Source organism: Crinia signifera, chromosome 8 (assembly GCF_055691185.1).
Source record: "Crinia signifera chromosome 8, ASM5569118v1, whole genome shotgun sequence".
NCBI lineage: Eukaryota > Metazoa > Chordata > Amphibia > Anura > Myobatrachidae > Crinia > Crinia signifera.
In genome coordinates, this window is record NC_139224.1 from 123,819,172 (window position 1) to 123,836,926 (window position 17,755).

Genomic DNA, 17,755 nt, shown 5'->3' on the forward strand with positions numbered 1-17,755 from the left:
GTGGTGATGGGCAGTGTGGCGCCTGGGAGTAAGAGAAACCCGCACTACTGCGCATGACAGAAGTAAACGTCATTGCGCATGCGCAAAAAAAAAATGCAAAAATATTCCAACCAAGATCACAGATAACGCAGACATGAAGATAGGAGAAAAAAATGATACATAATGCGGAAAACTCCGCAAAAAAGAGTGCAAAAACTACACGAAAAAAACAACTACACTACAGAAATGCGAATAATAGTACATCCCGCCCATAACCTCCCTTATCTTTGCTGCTCTTCTGTGTTGGATGGCTTGCTCTGTTATCCATCCTGAAGCCTGCACAGGCTGCACAATCAAAGAAGTCAGCCATCGTAGCCGTCACGGGGCTGGGGGATCAGTGCCGTAAATCCACAACAGAGATCTGATCGTCACACAACATCCCTGTCACCAGAGGCAGAACTCTGGGAGGCAATGGAGTAATCTGCCGCCGGGCTCCTGCTTCCAAGGGGGCACCTGTCCTCCACTGCAAGTTTGAATTAGTTCATTGAAAGCTGTCAATATCGCTTCTGTGGCTGACTCCCCCTCCTAACAGGACAATATCATGCTCTCTTTATTTTAAACATAACATATATATATATATATATATATATATATATATATATATACAGTACATGCATAAAGTTATATAAGGTGGTGTGTGAGCATGTATGTGGGGGGACACCAATATTTATCTTGCCTCCGGGCAACTGGGATGAACTTACGCCCCTGCCTGTCACGCAAAATCCCCAACATCCCCCAGCCGCGCAACATATCCAATGTCCGCAGTGGGAGGGTGGGTTAGGCCGCTGAACTTTATAAAAAAATATATATATAATGGACCAAAACATCGGCTTGTTGGGCAGATAGCAGTGCCACAGCGGGCTCCATGAACTGCCTTGGGCCCCGATGCACTTCTCCGTCTGCACCGCCAGTAGTTCCACCCCTGCCAGAGAATCCATAATGTAATCCCCACACTCCCCCCTGCCTATGGCCCAGCCGCTAAATGGCATTGGGAACACCGACCATCTCTGGACAAACATATAACAGGAAGTAACACTTTAATAATCGGTCAGTGATTCTCAATACATCTTAGGAAAACCTGGACTGGATCTCACTAGCCCAGCTGCTGCTCTAAATCCTGGACTGGATCTTCCACATTCACCTCATGTGGATGTATGCTGTCCCGGCCATGTTACAATACAATGCACAGAGCTACATGGTGTATTTTCTACAGTGCATTGCTGTTATTAATCTGGTACAGTATAATGGAATTTATGAAGGGTTCCAAACCATATCCATACACAGTATATATAGCTATCCGCATTCCTCAAGTTTGAATATTCAATAACTACTTCAGTCCCATAGGGTAATCATTTGTCAGCTTCATATGTAATTTTCTTTTATTCAGAACACCAATGATTTCCAGATTGTTTAGCTGATTAAAACCAAGTGAAATGTTGTCTTGAATTAAGCCAGGCACAGAAACTGTGTATTTCATATGTGTCCCGTATTAAGGGGATATTATGGTTCCCTGTATACATATGTGTCCAAATACATCTTTCCTCCATACGCAATATGTGAGCTTCATGTGACTCTGTTGTGCCAAGGGTCTTTGTGTGCAACTTTTTCCATTATCTTATTTGCAAAATGTATAGGACAGGCAGCTTCTGCTGATTAAAATGGTATGCAGCATGCCTTTAGTGTGTGTGTGTGACTGTGATTGTATCTGATAGATTATTAAATGCTACATATCAGTGTTTTTGAGAAATGTTTATTTATAATCCAAATGATTGCACTCAAAAGTGATTTAAATCTATCTATATATAAAAGGCTAACTGCTCCTCACCTGTATGAGGTGAAGTACTGCCACTGATCACTAGAGGTCACTCGGTGGACCAAATTACTCCTTTGTGTGCTTAAAGATGTCCTCACAGAAAGTGAAACTATTTTTACAGGGACACCGATCTGCTTCAAACTTGCTGGATAGAAGAGAGGGAGCAGTGAAGACAGAGATTGGAGATTTGGAGGTGGGGAGAAGCGTTCATGGGCTAAAAACTGTCACATCTGAAAGTGAAAGTAAAACCTGTCACAACTCAAAGTGAAAGTACATTGCAGAAGCCGTTATTTTGAGTATATACTGCATATTATTGTCCGTTTGGAGTACTTCACAATTTCTGGAAGTGCCTGAAACTGCCCTTTATTACTGTACCTCAGATTCTTTACACAAAATGATGTTTGATGTCCCCCAAATTCATTGAGTATTTTCATTGTATATTTGTTTGCCTAATACTAAACAGATTTCCATTCGTCTTGCCATTGTTGTTTTTCAGTCAGCCTTATACGATACAAACTTTCAATGAATTAATTACACTATTGTTCTATAAATCTCTATTTTTTTATTTTAATCCGTATAAGTACTAGTCCACGTGTCCATTGATGTCAATACCATGTAAGGCAGCATTCTTATGCCATACATGACAGACTGGGGGACAGAGTTGGTGTCAACTGCAAGGTGCTGTGTTGAAGTGCTATGTGAAATCATCAAAATGCTAATTATGTGTAGAGCCTTGGTTGGCTTGTAATGTGCGGGAGACTGGTGTTACTCCTCTAGCAATGCCATTATTTCATAATAATTACTCACTTAAGAATGCCAGGAAGAAACACAAGGTGTGACAGAGAGCTGGTCAGCAAACAGCTGCCCCATCTTGCCTCGCACCCCCAGGGCCCTGTCTGACCTCTTTTTCTATCTTCTTCGCTTTCCTTTTGTTCTGCACTCCATGTGATTCCATGTTTTACTGTCTCATCACCTCCTTTATTCCAATGCAAATGTCATTTCAGTTTTCTCCCCATCTCTGCTGTCTATCAAGGCTGATACTTTATATTTGCAAGTGGATTTTAAGGGCCATGTAACACATCTAATCCCAGTCGGGACCGTATGACATAATGTGACAGTAAAATGTGTTTGTGAAACACCAGCGCAGAAAGTCTACTCTACAGTATCGTGTTACAGTTACATTGGAAGGTACAATAGTGACATTTATTTAGGGCAATACCCTATTACCTGCCATCAGCAATCAGGGGTAAAAGCCTCACATGGGGCTATGTAATTAGTTCCAATAATACCCTTTTTACACCCAAATCTCGGATCCGACCTGGCATTTGTAACACGGATCCAAGCCAAACGGCGCACCCGTTTACACTACCCTCCACCCAGGTCCTGCCCGTGTTATACCTTGGTCAGTACCTGGGTAGAGGGTAGTGTAAAGGGACACGGGTTAACCCCTTTTACATGTGCCGGCTTATCAGGGATAATTACGTAGTTTCAGATGAGCCTATTACCCACAATTTTGATTTCCCCGTCTCAGGCAGTCGAAACAAAATCTCCAAAAGCAGCACCGCTTTCCGTTGAAAGTGGGGCTCTGGATGCCAAAAACATCGGGTTTTGGGTTTTGGGTTCTGATTACCTTGAGGTTTTGGGTTCTAATGGGTTTTGGCAAAACACCTCCTAAGTGTTTTGTGTTTGGATTTTTTGGGTTTTGGGTTCTGATTTTTTTGTTTAAAAGCATAAAAACTGCTAAAATCGCAGAATTTTGTTTTTTATTTTTTGCTCCTACGCTATATTAACCTCAATAACATTCATTTCCACTTATTTCCAGTCTATTCTGAACAGCTCACACCTCACAATATTGTTTTTAGGGCAAAAGGTTGCACCGAGGTAGCTGGATAACTATGCTAAGCCATACAAGAGTGCGGCACAAACACGTGGCTCATGTAAGAGTGGCACTGCAGCGGTAGATACGGCAGTACTAGGTAGTACTAAGTAGTACTAGGCACCAGACAGGTAGATATGGCAGTACTAGGCACCAGACAGGTAGATAAGGCAGTACTAGGCGCAAGACAGGTAGATACGTCAGCAATACTAGTATTGTGCACCAGCAGAATTTATAATAATTAATTGTATTATTAGGTACTGCTTGGCAGTGGCACTCAGTGGCACACATCAGTGCACCAGCAGCATGGAATTATTTTCTACAGTCCCACACAGCACAAGTATTATTTTTTAATTAAATTAGATATAGCAGCCTAGTATGTACTAGGTAGGTACACTAGGTAGGCAGTAGCACTGCCAGTGGCAACAGTGGACTGAGTAACTAAATAATACTGGCAGATTCAGTGCAGGCAGCACCAGTGGACTATATATAATATAATTATTTATTCATATAATATATATTATAGCACAGCTCCAGAGGTAGGCCCCAGCACAGAGGAGACAGTAGTACTACAGGTACACAGTTAGACTGTCCTCCTTGCTAGGGAGAGCCCACCCTAAGCAGAGAGGAGAACAGAGTACACAGCAGCACTGAGGGAGACAGCCCCAGCTAATAAAATAATTACAGCACAGCACACCAGAGGTAGACCGCACAGAGGAGACAGTAGTACTACAAGTACACAGCGAATAAAAAATATTGCGTTCAAGGTCAAGCTCAAGTTTAAGCCCCAGCAGCAGCACCAACACACCCTCTCCCAACCCACTACTAGACTGGAGTGAAGATGGCGGGCGCAGCAGCTGCTATTTAAAGCCTCGCGAAATCCGGCGCTGGGAAATGACGTTCTGACCACGCGGACGGACCAGAGTCAGGTGGGAATCTCCGAGCGCTGCTCGGAACCGGGCTCGGAATGATGACGTTCGTGGGGGCTCCGATCTCTCGAATCCGAGCAGGGCCGGCGCCACCACTAGGCAGGTCTAGGCATTTGCCTAGGGCGCCGGCCACTGGAGGGCGGCAGTTCGCCCCTCACCCCCCGTGCAAAGGGGGTCCATGCCGGCTTCTGACAGAAGCCTACAGTGGTGTCCTTGCCGCGCGGGTACCTCCTGCGGCGCTGAGTATAAAGCTTAAGCTGGTGGCGGTGGGGGGTCCCTTCAGTGAATAAGAATTCACTAGCGCTATGCGGCGGCGCGGGAAGCGCTTCTGTTTTGAAAACACTGGCCACACGTGTTTTCAAAACAGAAGCGCTTTCCGCACCACCGCATAGCGCTAGTGATTTCTTATTCACTGAAGGGACCCCCCACCGCCGCCATCTTTATACTCAGCGTCGCAGGAGGTACCCGCGCGGCAAGAACACCACTGCAGGGCTGGCTCCTGTCAGACGCCAGCCTGGACCCCCCTGCCCGCTCCCCAGACGGCGCAACAGGTACCCTGGCACCGGGGCGCCCCCACCTTGACTCGCCTGGGGCGCTCCGGTGCCTTGCACCGGCCCTGAATCCGAGTCTACACATTTCTAATGCTAAGTGTTCCGTATCAGTCCAGGGATGATCCTAAGTGTGTTGTATCAGTCCAGGGGTGCTATTAAGTGTGCCGTATCAGTCCAGTGTTTGTACCGCCTACTTGTGTTGCTTATCATAGGCATCCAGCTACCTTGGTTGCCAAGGGGGCTAAAGTTGCTCGTTGCCAAGGGGGACTAAAATTGCTTGTTGCCTAGGAGGATTAATATTGCTCGTTGCCGAAGGGGGACTAATATTATTGCCACAGTGGACTTGTTGCTTGTTGCCAAAGGGGACTAATATTGTTGCCAAGGAGGACTTGTTGCCATGGGGGACTGAAATTGCTAGCAGGGAGGGAAGGTGGGAGTAATAGTGCAGATCAGGGAGGGTGGGAGTGATAGTGCAGAGCAGGGACAGAGCCTGGGAGGGAGTAGTGTGGAACAGGGGGGGAGGGTGGGATTAGTAGTGTGGAGTGAGGGTGGGAGTAGCGTGGAAAAGGGAGGGAGTAGTGTGGAGCCCCCCCCCCCAGCTGTCAGGGGAAGTGTGCAGTCCGCTCCTGGCTCCCCGCTGTACCTGGGAGATGTGCACTGCTATTTAAAATTCACATCTTCCGCTGGACCGTGCTAGCCAATAGGCGCTCGCGGTCCAGCAGCCACCAGTTGATTGGCTGCTGGACCGCAAGCGCCTATTGGCTAGGGGTCCAGCGGGAGACGTGAATTTTAAATAGCACCTCGTCTCCCGTACACAGCGGGGAGCTAGCGGGGGAGATGGCACGGCAGACGAGAGTGCAGGGGAGCGGGTGGGCTGGTTACACATGGTCAATTTTTTGCTTATGGGAGGAGAATGGAGGAAAACAACACAAGCATCGGACAATATACAAACTCCACAGAGTTAGGGCCACGTTACAATATGCTGCACTACGGCTGAGTTCAGTGGGCCATAATAGCACTATCGGTAAATAAAACTCCTCTGCAAGTTTTATTATTATAAAACAGCACAGATAATTAATATTCAGTATGCAATGTAATTTAAATACACGGCACTATTTCATATTAGATAGAGAAGTTCTATTCAAAGAGTAGACTGTGCAGTGTAATTTTTTTCCATTCCATAGTGAATATTATCTGTGTTTGTTGTTTGATAATAACTAGACATACTTTAATGAAGTTAAGTGCTGTCTTTTTAAGATCTGCAGCTCGGCTGACTGCTGCTCCTCTTAGGAAGGACCACCGCCATTGCAACGGGTGACATATTTGTAGCTGCGCTTGTGGGGGTTGTGTTATCGGCGGCAGGAGGGTCTGTCCGCAACCATCAGTTTGCCAGCATGCACATGTTTGAGAGGGCAGGGCTGCTAAGAGAAATCCTGGGCCCCGATACAATAACTTCCTTGGACCCCCACGGACGGAGTTCCCCGCATACTCTGTTGACCCTTGTTACGCCACTGCTTCCAAGGTGGATACATGGACAAAAATGTACACCTTAATGCCTATTACACGTCACACACCCATGACATATTATACCACATGCCATAATGCTTATTACATGTTCTGCCACACTGTAGTGGCCAGTACACATTATACCATACACTGTAATACCTATTACATATTTTACCACATGCCATAATGTCCATTACACAATATTTCACACACCGTAATGCTCATTGCATATTATGCCACACACTGTAATGTCTATTACATATAATACCACACATATTATGCCACATACTGTAAGTTCCACTTAGCTAAATGCTCATTGCTATGGGCTTCATGCTTGATGCCAGGGATTAACATGCTCTACCAAGGGTTAACATGCTCGTTGCCATGGGTTTACATGCTTTGCCTGGAGTTACATGCTCTGCCAGGGGTTAACATTCTCTTCGCCATTGGATCAACCTACTCTGCCAGGGGTTACATGCTCTGCCAGGGGTTACATGCTCTGCCAGGGGTTAACATGCTCTGTCAGTGGTTAACATTCTCTGCCAGTGGTTAACATACTCTTGTCATGGAATTAACCTGCTCTGCCAGGGGTTACATGCTCTGCCTGGAGTTACATGCTCTGCCCGGAGTTACATGCTCTGCCCGGAGTTACATGCTCTGCCAGGGGTTACATGCTCTGCCCAGAGTTACATGCTCTGCCAGGGGTTACATGCTCTGCTCAGAGTTACATGCTCTGCCAGGGGTTACATGCTCTTTGACATGGGATTAACCTGCTCTGCCAGGGGTAACATGCTCTGCCAGCGGTTACATGCTCTGCAAGGGGTTACATGCTCTGCCCAGAGTTACATGCTCTGCCAGAAGTAAACTCCCAAATCACGTGGCGGGCTCTCTGCAGGCCCTGGAGTCGGAGAGCGGAAGGACCTCTGTAATGCTGCTGACCCCATGCCGGCCCACGTCCACCCACATCCGCACTCCCAATGCCGCCGCTGAAAATTTGACTATGGCGCACTCAGACCCAGCACAATCACCACCAAATAAAAATAAACTGTGTGTCCAGACCCGCGCCCGGGTAAACTGTACCTGCTCCCCCCCTCTCGGAACCCCTGTTAGAGGGTGACAAATCTGAATTGCATTCCTGCTAAAGCAATACTTTGGGTCTCCTCATATCGTTGGGCCTGGGATGACTGTCCCCTTTGACCCCCCGTGATGCCAGGCCTGGGTGGACATTATGTACTGTATGTGGAAGAGATCACATAAGGGGAAAGCGCAGCATCCAATCACCCTACCAGACCATCCAATCACCCTACCAGACCACCCTACAGCTAGTTACAGTGGTTCAGCCTTACTGACAGAGTCAGATCCAAAGTAGCTGCATTTGGTGAAAGCTGCAGAAGTCAGATTTTCTCGCCTGCGCTAATGCAGGTATCCGTATAGCTAATTCCGGTATCTGAACTGATAATGCAGGCATTTGTACAGCCAGGGGCACTTTCAGAGAGGAGGAGGGGCCCTCTATGCAGGGAGCACCGCCCTCCCTCCGCAACCTAGCGCAGTAGAGTCTTAGCACTAGAGTGCTCATACTTTACTGCGCATGCACGAACCATCAGAAAAATGGCCCGGTAGCACGCTGCTGCCTTCAACGTGGGACTCTGGAGGGTGGCTTTGTGTACTGTGCATGGGCAAGTCTTCAGGAACATGGAACCGCCATGCCATTTTTCCATTGATTTATTCTGCTAGGCAACACCAGCCAATGTGGAACAGCAGAGAAATTAGTAGAATTATATGGGATTATATTGCTGGTGGATGCTCAAAGGGGCATGTCCTTTAGGGAAGGGGTGTGGCCCTGCAATGGACCCCCACTTACCCGCCACCCCCAGTCTGGGACGGAGGCATGCGGGGATCTGGGGAGCACCGCAGCAGGGTCTGTGCAGTGCTGGGGAGGCAGTGGGGTCCCTGCAGCAGATGGGCTGTCAGCGGCGGGGTCCCTGCAGTGGATGGGAACTAGTAGTGGTATTGGCAATAATGCTACTAGTTCCCATCCGCCGCAGGGACCCCCCGCTGACTTCCCATCCGCCGCAGGGACCTCGCAGCTGAGTTCCCATCTACTGCAGGGACCCCGCCGCTGACTGCCCAGGAGTTCCGTCAATGGGGCAGATGTATTATAGCAGCGCTTATCGCGCCGCTATAATACTTCCTGCTTCGCCTCATTAACGAGGCGAAGCAGGAAGGGACATTGACAAGATGTATTAACATCTTGTCTGCCGAAGCGGGGGAGAGCTAACTCCCCCCTCCGGCGATGTCCCCTCCTGGAGCTAGCGCATCAGTTTACACTGATGCGCTGTCTCCTGTCCCCCGGCCGGCTGCACTGGGCATGCGCAGGATCTCGCTACTCACGCGAGATCCCCAGCGCAGCCCAGACCTAACAGCAGGGACAGCGCTGTCCCTGCTGTTTAGATAGGGCTACGCCAGCCTGATGCTGGCGAAGCCAAAACCAGCAGCGGGCGGAACGGTCAGCGATGCTGACCGTTCATACATTCGGCCTGCTATCATAGCGCCCCTGTCCTTTACCGCATCTCGGCTCCTTCATACATGGGGGAGAAGCGGTATCAGTGCACATAACGTGCGCTGATACCCCTTCTCCTCCATAATGCCCAGTCATACATCTGCCCCAATGTGTTTTCAGACTCAGCTGCACAAGTTGGCAGTGAGCGGCAGGGTGAGCTCCAGCCGTGGCCCAAGGGTGCTTATCGATTTCCATGGGTGCTTGGGCCCCAGAGCATCCACAGAACCGGCGCCTATTGGTGCAGGTTCTGCTGTAGGATCTGCCTTTGACATGTCACGGTCAGCATCTCCATCTTTTTTCACTTTTACACTGACACCGACAGATATTTTTGGGATATTTTTGGGATATTTTTGGGATATTTTTGGGCTGCTCTAATGTTTGATGGTGGTGAGACTTTTTACGCAAGCAACGAACTAGTGGCCTGATTCAGAGTTGAAATCTTTCTTAAATAGGCAAAACCATGTGCACTGCAGGTAGGACAAATGTAACATGTGCAGAGAGAGTTAGATTTGGGTGAGGCGCGTTCAAAATGAAATCTAAATGGCAGTTTAAAAGATAGCAGCCAGTATTTACCATGCACAGAAACAAGGGGTGACATTTAATGAAATGCGAAAATGTGATTTTGGGGATTTTTTCGACAAAAAACGGCCAAAATGGCACTTTTTCCCAAATTCGCATATTTAATGAGATGCGACAAACTGCGAAAACGCTGAAAGTGCGATTTTTAGTCGCGCCAGAACTCGCATCCAGATGTTTTCCCATTGAACAGTATACAATTTGCATATTTAATGAGATGCGAATTTGGAAAAATGTGTCTAAAAACATGTAGACCAGGTTCTGAGATGTGAATTGGCCAGAATCCTGCACAGATCATTGAGATCTGTGCATGGTCCTGTGTAAAAAAAATGTGTTAAAGTTTTTTTTTTTTTTTTAAACGGTGTGAGGCCCGGGCTCATTGAGCCAGACCAGGTTCCAAAAATACGGGGGACAAAACGCATAGGGGTCCCCTGTATTTTTGAAACCAGCCTGGACTCTTGTGCCGGTCCTGGTTCCAAAAATACGGGGGACGAAAAATCTTGGGGTCCCCCGTATTTTGAAACCAGCACTGGCTTCAATGGCCCGTGGTGTCATGCCACAGCCGGGGGACACCAGGATCCAGCGCTGGTCTGTCTCCTGCGTAGCCAGCTCACCCCGCACTGACAGTGGGGTGAGCCGGCTTTCTTTGTAGCGCTGACAGCGCTACAGAGGCTGATAGCGTGATTGGCCGATGCGTCTGCATGGAGACGCATAAGCCCAAGACGCTATAAGCCTCTGTAGCGCTGTTAGCTGCGCAGGAGAAAGCCGGATCACCCCGCTGTCAGTGCGGGGTGAGCTGGCTATGCAGGAGACAGACCAGCACTGGATCCTGGATTGGTAAGTATATTGGTTTAAAAGTGAGGTGTGTGTTTGTGTGTGAAATAAAGTTGTACTTTTCTGTGTGTGTTTTATTTTTATTTTTACTGGTGGACTACAAGTCCCAGCGGGCCCATTAATGCCCAGCATGCTGGGACTTGTGGTTCTCCAAGTCCACTGGCTACGGACGCCGGTGAGAGCCCCGGGCTTCAGCCCTGGAAGGGTGAAGCCTGTGTGTGTGTGGGCCCTTTATTGGGGGGGGGGGGTCTCCACTCATCCAGGTACCCCGTCCAAGGCTGACCAGCCATGGTGCTCATGTTTTGGCCGGTGGACCTTATATATAAAGTGTCCCCCGGCTGTGGCATGACACCGCGGGCTGTTGGAGCCTCGTGCTGGTTTCAAAATACGGGGGACCCCAGATTTTTTGGCCCTCGTATTTTTTTAACCGATCCAAGAGTCCGGGGCTGGTTTTAGGAATACGGGGGATCCCTATGCTTCTTGTCCCCTGTATTTTTGGAACCAGGTCCGGCTCAATGAGCCAGGGGCTGGTTATGCTCAGGAGGGGGGACCTCACGCCATTGTTTTTTATAAACACAAATTCGCACATTACCTGAAATTCATAAATTTTCATGCCTAAAAATCGCACATTTTCATGCCTAAAATTCGCACATTATCGCATTTAATCGCACTTTCCCCCCCGGAATACGCACCTCATTAAATATGCGAATTAGTGGAAAAAAATGCGATTTTAAAAAGTGCGATAATGGGCGAATTTGAAAGTGTGCAAAAATCGCATTCTATTAAATGTCACCCAAAATAACTCACCAAATCTAACTCTTTCTGCACACTATCCAGTCCATCCAAACTTTTCCAGAGGAGCATTGCACAACTACCAGGAGGGGTCATGACATCACACAGACCTGCCAACACTCCCAAGGTTCCTTTGATGTTCTTTGATAGGATAAAAAAAATGTTTGGACACACTAAATGGTTTCATCCATTGTATTTGGACAGTCCATAGTCTAAATGTGACACATGTATTAAGACCGGAGAAGCCCGGTGCGGAGAATTGCTGTCATGATGGAGACTTGCCGTCACTTGCCGTTATGATGTCCCGCCCATTCCTGTAAATGCTGTAATTCGCGGATCTTCGGGTGGGGGTGCAGTGGCAAATGCAGGTTTTTTAGAGGGAGGTTTCCAAATATATTTCACAATCTCCCACTCCGCAGCACATTGGAGTAAATACGGGAGTCTGGGGGAGTGGTAACAGCCCTAAAAATAGTTCTTTATATACACTGGATACTGTCCGGAATACAGTATTAATATTTAACAGTACAGATGGTCTATAGTCCAGACTGTTTTAAACAATTAAAGTGTTCAGGAAATGTTTAAATATATCATAATAAATAAATACATACACAAACATAATAAAACCAGTACTGGACTTTCTAAGCTCACAATCTCCCACTTCATGGTAAGGCTCCTGTCTCTTCCTCCTGGCAGCTACTCTCTGGTCCATTGCGATGTTTGAGGGCTCAGATCCACGCATACAGTAAATGTGGTAGAAGAAGCTGGTACACTAGACATGTGCAGCAGCTGTGCTCTATCCGTTACACTGCATGATGTGGTGGCTGCTCTATTGATCATATTATATACCAGTGCAACTGTTGTCATAATTGTAGGAACTTGTAAAGAGGAGAGGGGTTTCTGGGCAACCATAAACCCCCTGCATTTGTGGTGGTACTAAATGACGCGATTTGCGTAATTTTATCCCTGCCCTCTCCACAAAGAGCCACGAATGCTAGTATTTGACCAGCAGAAGGAGGGGGTGCGAGGCTGATGCGGTTGGCCCAGCTAAATGCGGGAGGCTTGTCCACCCTTCTGGGGGGCTGACAGGAAGACTCAATCTTTGGCACCCTCCTGACCATTCTGCGGGGGGGGGGGGGGGGGGAGTATGATTACGGCTACTTCTAAAAGACCTACAGCCTGATCCAGATATATACGCAATGCTGAATTACTCTATTGATGCCACCTGCAATCAGCGGCACAAATATAGTGCTATGGATTGCTTAGGGGCCCATGAGGTCTACATCAGCCTCTGACTGTAACTACTGGCAATGGCCATATATGTTCCCACAAAAGGGAACAAAGAAACATGATAGACATGATTTATACAGTTTTCATATACTAGAGTCAGAAAATGTTTACTAAAAGACAATTTTACTAAAATGTCACCAGAATTTGTTTACGTTACTATCCCGGACTGAGCTATATATATATAGTACAACTGACACTTAATAAATAATAGCAGTAACAATATTCCTATATCTGTAACATTATTACTGCACACGATCTATGAAATGAACTATTTTGCAGATAATGACACAGTGTTTACACAGAGCCATCTATCTATTTCCATCGTTTGACACATCCAGGCACTTTCTTTCTGTCCCCTAACAAAACCCCACCATTCTTGACAAAAGGTGTGAAACCTGTCTCAATGATTTCCTTTCTGGATTTTAAAATGTGACTGTTTTTTTATTCGGAATGAAATTTGTTTACAACTGATAACTCAACACCTTGTAGGTTCTGATTGCCAGAAATGCACCTTATAAATATATGATAACCATCCTGCAACAGGGAGTGCGACAATTTACTTCACAACACGTTTCATACTGCTAATTGATTATTTCTGTCCAGGAACTGTATAGAATAAATTAGAGTAATCACAAGGATATCACAGTTTTTAGGATAATGCTTTTCATGTCGCCTTTTATTTATCTTGTAAAGCTCAAGCGCATTAACCCTGTGGGTTAGTAGTTGGCGTTTTCATTGTGTTTCTTGGATTTTTTGTCAACTATACAAAAGACAAAACTCAAACTGAACACCAGAGGACGCTCTCTTTGCATATAGGAGAGAGAAAATGCAGCTTGGATCTACATATCCGAGCATGGGAAATACACCAGTCTTAGTTTCTGATCTGTTAAGACTAGAGTAGTTTGAGAAGCACTTTATAAAATGAAGAATGTGTTGTCCTATAATTATTGTAAATGATCAGGTCTTGCTTGATTTATTGTCACATAATCTCATTCTAATTAAACAAGAGAGGAAACAAATTAAAATTACTCAGTGAATACCAGTCAAAGAGCAGAAAACATGACAGTTTTCTGTCTCCAGTGTTCACAAGATATATATATATATATATATATATATATATATATATATATATATATATATATATATATATATATGATGAAGACTGGGAGGACCCAGTTGAAACAGCTGTCGGGGCCGCTGTTATAACTCTTGTACTTATGGAATAAACCACATCTTTTTTCTTCACTACTCGTGTGCCGGTTTGGACTCCTTCCGCAGTGGGGGGGTAAGTGTACTATATATATATATATATATATATATATATAGATAGATAGATATAAAGACATATATACATTGTATATGTATACTGTATATAACAATATATACAGTACTTAATTGAAAACTGTGCGCTCATGTAGAACTGGATGCAATTTATCTAAAAAAACAGCGCAAAAAGTTTCTGGATGCAAATAACGTATTTTATTTATAAACAAAGTGACCATTAGATTTCAAAGTATTTGCCAGAGGTGTCTATGCAAAGTTGCATGCACTCAAACCACTTGGTGATGCAGCTTGACCATTTGGCAGCAGTTATGTATTCTACATGCTGGATGAAGGTCTCCACTGCAGCTTTCGCTGACTCAAAACAAATCTCAGATGTTTTGCTTTATTTTTGGCAACAGCAAGAATTCGTAGGGGGTCCAGTCTAGACTGTATGGCTGATGACTGATCTCATGGATGTGTTCATGGGACAGAAATTCAAGACTTTTCTGGACAGGTGCATTGTTGTAATGGATAAGAAGTTCTTAGATGTCATCAGGAACACGTCTGGCAGGCATTGGTTAGTGCACCTGTTTATAGTGTTGGTTAGTTTCTGTAGCTACATGACCAGTCTTGGCCACAAATACTGCCATCATCTACTTGGATATGCTGTGCTCACAACGGAACATCCTTTGGTGGCACACCTCCAGCTGGATCCCATTGGGATTTCTGTTGATTGGTCTCAGGTAGACCCAGGATTCATTTGCACTGAGCTACTACCATCAAACCTTGGCAGCATGTTGTGTACCAAGGGACTGATTTTGGTTCACTCGCAAAAGCAAATTCTCTCTCTAATGGACAAAACCATGTGCACTGCAGGTGGGGCAGATGTAACATGTGCAGAGAGAGTTAGATTTGGTTGTTATTTTGTTTTGGTGCAGAGTAAATACTGGCTGCTTTATTTTTACACTGCAATATAGATATCAGTTTGAAGTACAAACCCCACCCAAATCTAACTCTCGCTGCACATGTTACATCTGCCCCACCTGCAGTGCACATGGTTTTGTCCCTTAGAGAGACAAATTGCTTTTGCAAGTGAACCAGAATCAGGCCACAAGTCTCCTGAGCCTCCTTTTGCTCTTGAGCTGATGGGGTACCCATTGTGCAGAAACCTTGCTCAGGCCAAGCTTTTTGTGGAGTATTAAGAGGATGGATCTTGAGGAGATGCCTATCTCCTTCTCTAGCAGGGCCATGGTCACCTTAGCGGACATCCCCACTATGGTTTATAGGGCAGCAACATTGTCATCGGTGATGAAGGACACTGCTGCATCACTCCTTGTTCTGCAGGGACCATCTCCCATGCCGAAATTCTGCAAATCACTCATACACAGATGCTGGGGTGATGCTTCCTCCCCAAAAGCAGTTAGCAATTGACCAAAACACTCCAGGTGTTGCAATTTACTCATGTAGTCATAGAATTTCATGGGTCTCAAGTGGCCACTCCAGGGGCAAACGCAGGATTTTCAGAAGGGGGTTTCCAGAGGGGCGGAGCAAAGCACGGAGATGGACACTTAGGTGACCCAGTATATGCCGGGTCAGTTAAAGTATTATAGATAGACCAAATGTATATAAATAATAATAATAAAAAATAAATAAATAAATATATATATATATATATATATATATACACATACATACAAACACACACACACACACACACACATATATACTGTATATATATATATATATAATATATATACATACATACATACATACATACATACATAGGCGTCATCAGCAGTGTAGACCCCTGGGCATAGCAATGTATTATGTATTGGGGCACCTACCGATCCTCCAGCGGTAGGGGTGGGGGAAGCTTTGGTGGTAGGGGGTATTATATCAACCGCTCAGCATGTAGGGCCTGGAGCAATAATTTCCACTAATTATCCCTTTACTGCACAGATGGAGGGAGATGGGGTTGGAGAAGGGGGCATTGAGCTGAATGAAGGGGCCCTGATACATAACTTCCAGGGTGGTAGAGGATGTTTAATATGCAGAGGAGGGGTGTATAGTGGAGTGGGCTTATTATTCATAATTTTCCGGTGGGAGGACAGCTTGCTTGACTGCAGATATCTCCAGTTCCCAGAAATAGATTTCTTAGATTTTAATGGAATTAAAGATTGGGGTTGGGTTATTAAACCACCATGCGCTGCTAGATGGATTGAACAATAATAGATACCACTGGACAGAAGGACACTGGACACACCACAATGAATATACAAATTGTATGTAAATAAAAAGGTAAAATATGTTATACAAACAATTAATACATAACAATTATAAAAATGCACAATATAATCTATAACTAGAATACCTAAATGGCCATATTGTGGGTCACGTTTGCAAATAGAAATAGATATGAACTCCGGGATTTGTTTATATCAGGGTAAATGAGATTAGTTGCAGTCACTTATAGAGGTTAGTAGTGGCAAGGGGGAAGAGGTTAAAGCAGGTAAGCCAGTACCTCCGTCTTGAAAAAGTCTCCAGTTTCCATAGAGACGAAAGGCGTCAACGTCACTTCCTGGTCACGCTTGCAAATCTCTGTGATTCCCTCACACTGTCTCCTGCGCAAGCTGGTCTGCCGCGGTCTTCCACCATCAAGTCGCCGCCACTGGGCAGCAGCTACCTGACTCCAGCCAGCGGTCGAGGTTTCCCTCCCGCTGATCGCCATACACTTCAGCCGTTTGCATCCCCTCACGCTGTGACGCAGGCTTGGATGGGGACCACTGCTTTGAAGTCAGATATCTCCGGTACCCATGGAAAGAGGGGACCCTCTGCTTTCCGCCTAGGGTTCTTAGACTCCTGGGGGGTTTCTGGATATTCAGAAATCCCCCCTGCGTGCGCTACTGGCCTCTGTTAAACTCCATATTGAGTTTGTAAAGGAAGTGAACATGCTGACTTCCAAGTGCAGTGCTGCTTATATACGGTTCTGTGATTTGATATTTCACTAGAACTTACCGGTAAGTCAGCAATTACAATTCACAACCCCTCAGATTGTGTCTACTCTACCTATGCCTTTCACTTCCGGAAATGTATTGCATACCCCTCATAAGTTTCCTCCATACAAAACACCCATTTTGCATAATGCAGTCTCAGGTAAAAAATAAACTATATTTTTCATAATATTTGCATAATATTTGCAAATAGTATAAGATATGATAATAGTATAAAATATGCTATTAGTATATTCCACTCCAGTGTGTTGCAGTCTGAATTTTCCATGGTCGAACCTTAGACCATGGGAAAATCCCAAGGACTCCAGGACTTACAGTAGAAGAATTATAAATTTGTCACTCCCAAGGTTTGTGTTTATCAGCTCGTATGTAATGAAAGCTGGGATCCCTTAGGAACCTAGCTCACATGTGTGGGTATCCTTAGATGGGAGACCACAGTCCAGAGCCCAGAATGGATACTGGAAGAAAAATTTTATTGGATTTATTTAAACAGTAAGACAGGTGGAATACTCCAAAAACTGTTAACAGCACAATAGAAATAACGGTACTTGTTTCCTAGAACGGTGCCCAGTACGCATTTAGACTATTCTCCGTAGTGAAATCGCATCGGATCGCACGCGTGTATGGTGCCTTGCGAAGCGATGTCCATATTAAGTGCACAGGAGTGCTTATACAATGAAATATCGCATGGGATCGGTCAGCACCTTAGACAGGGTGC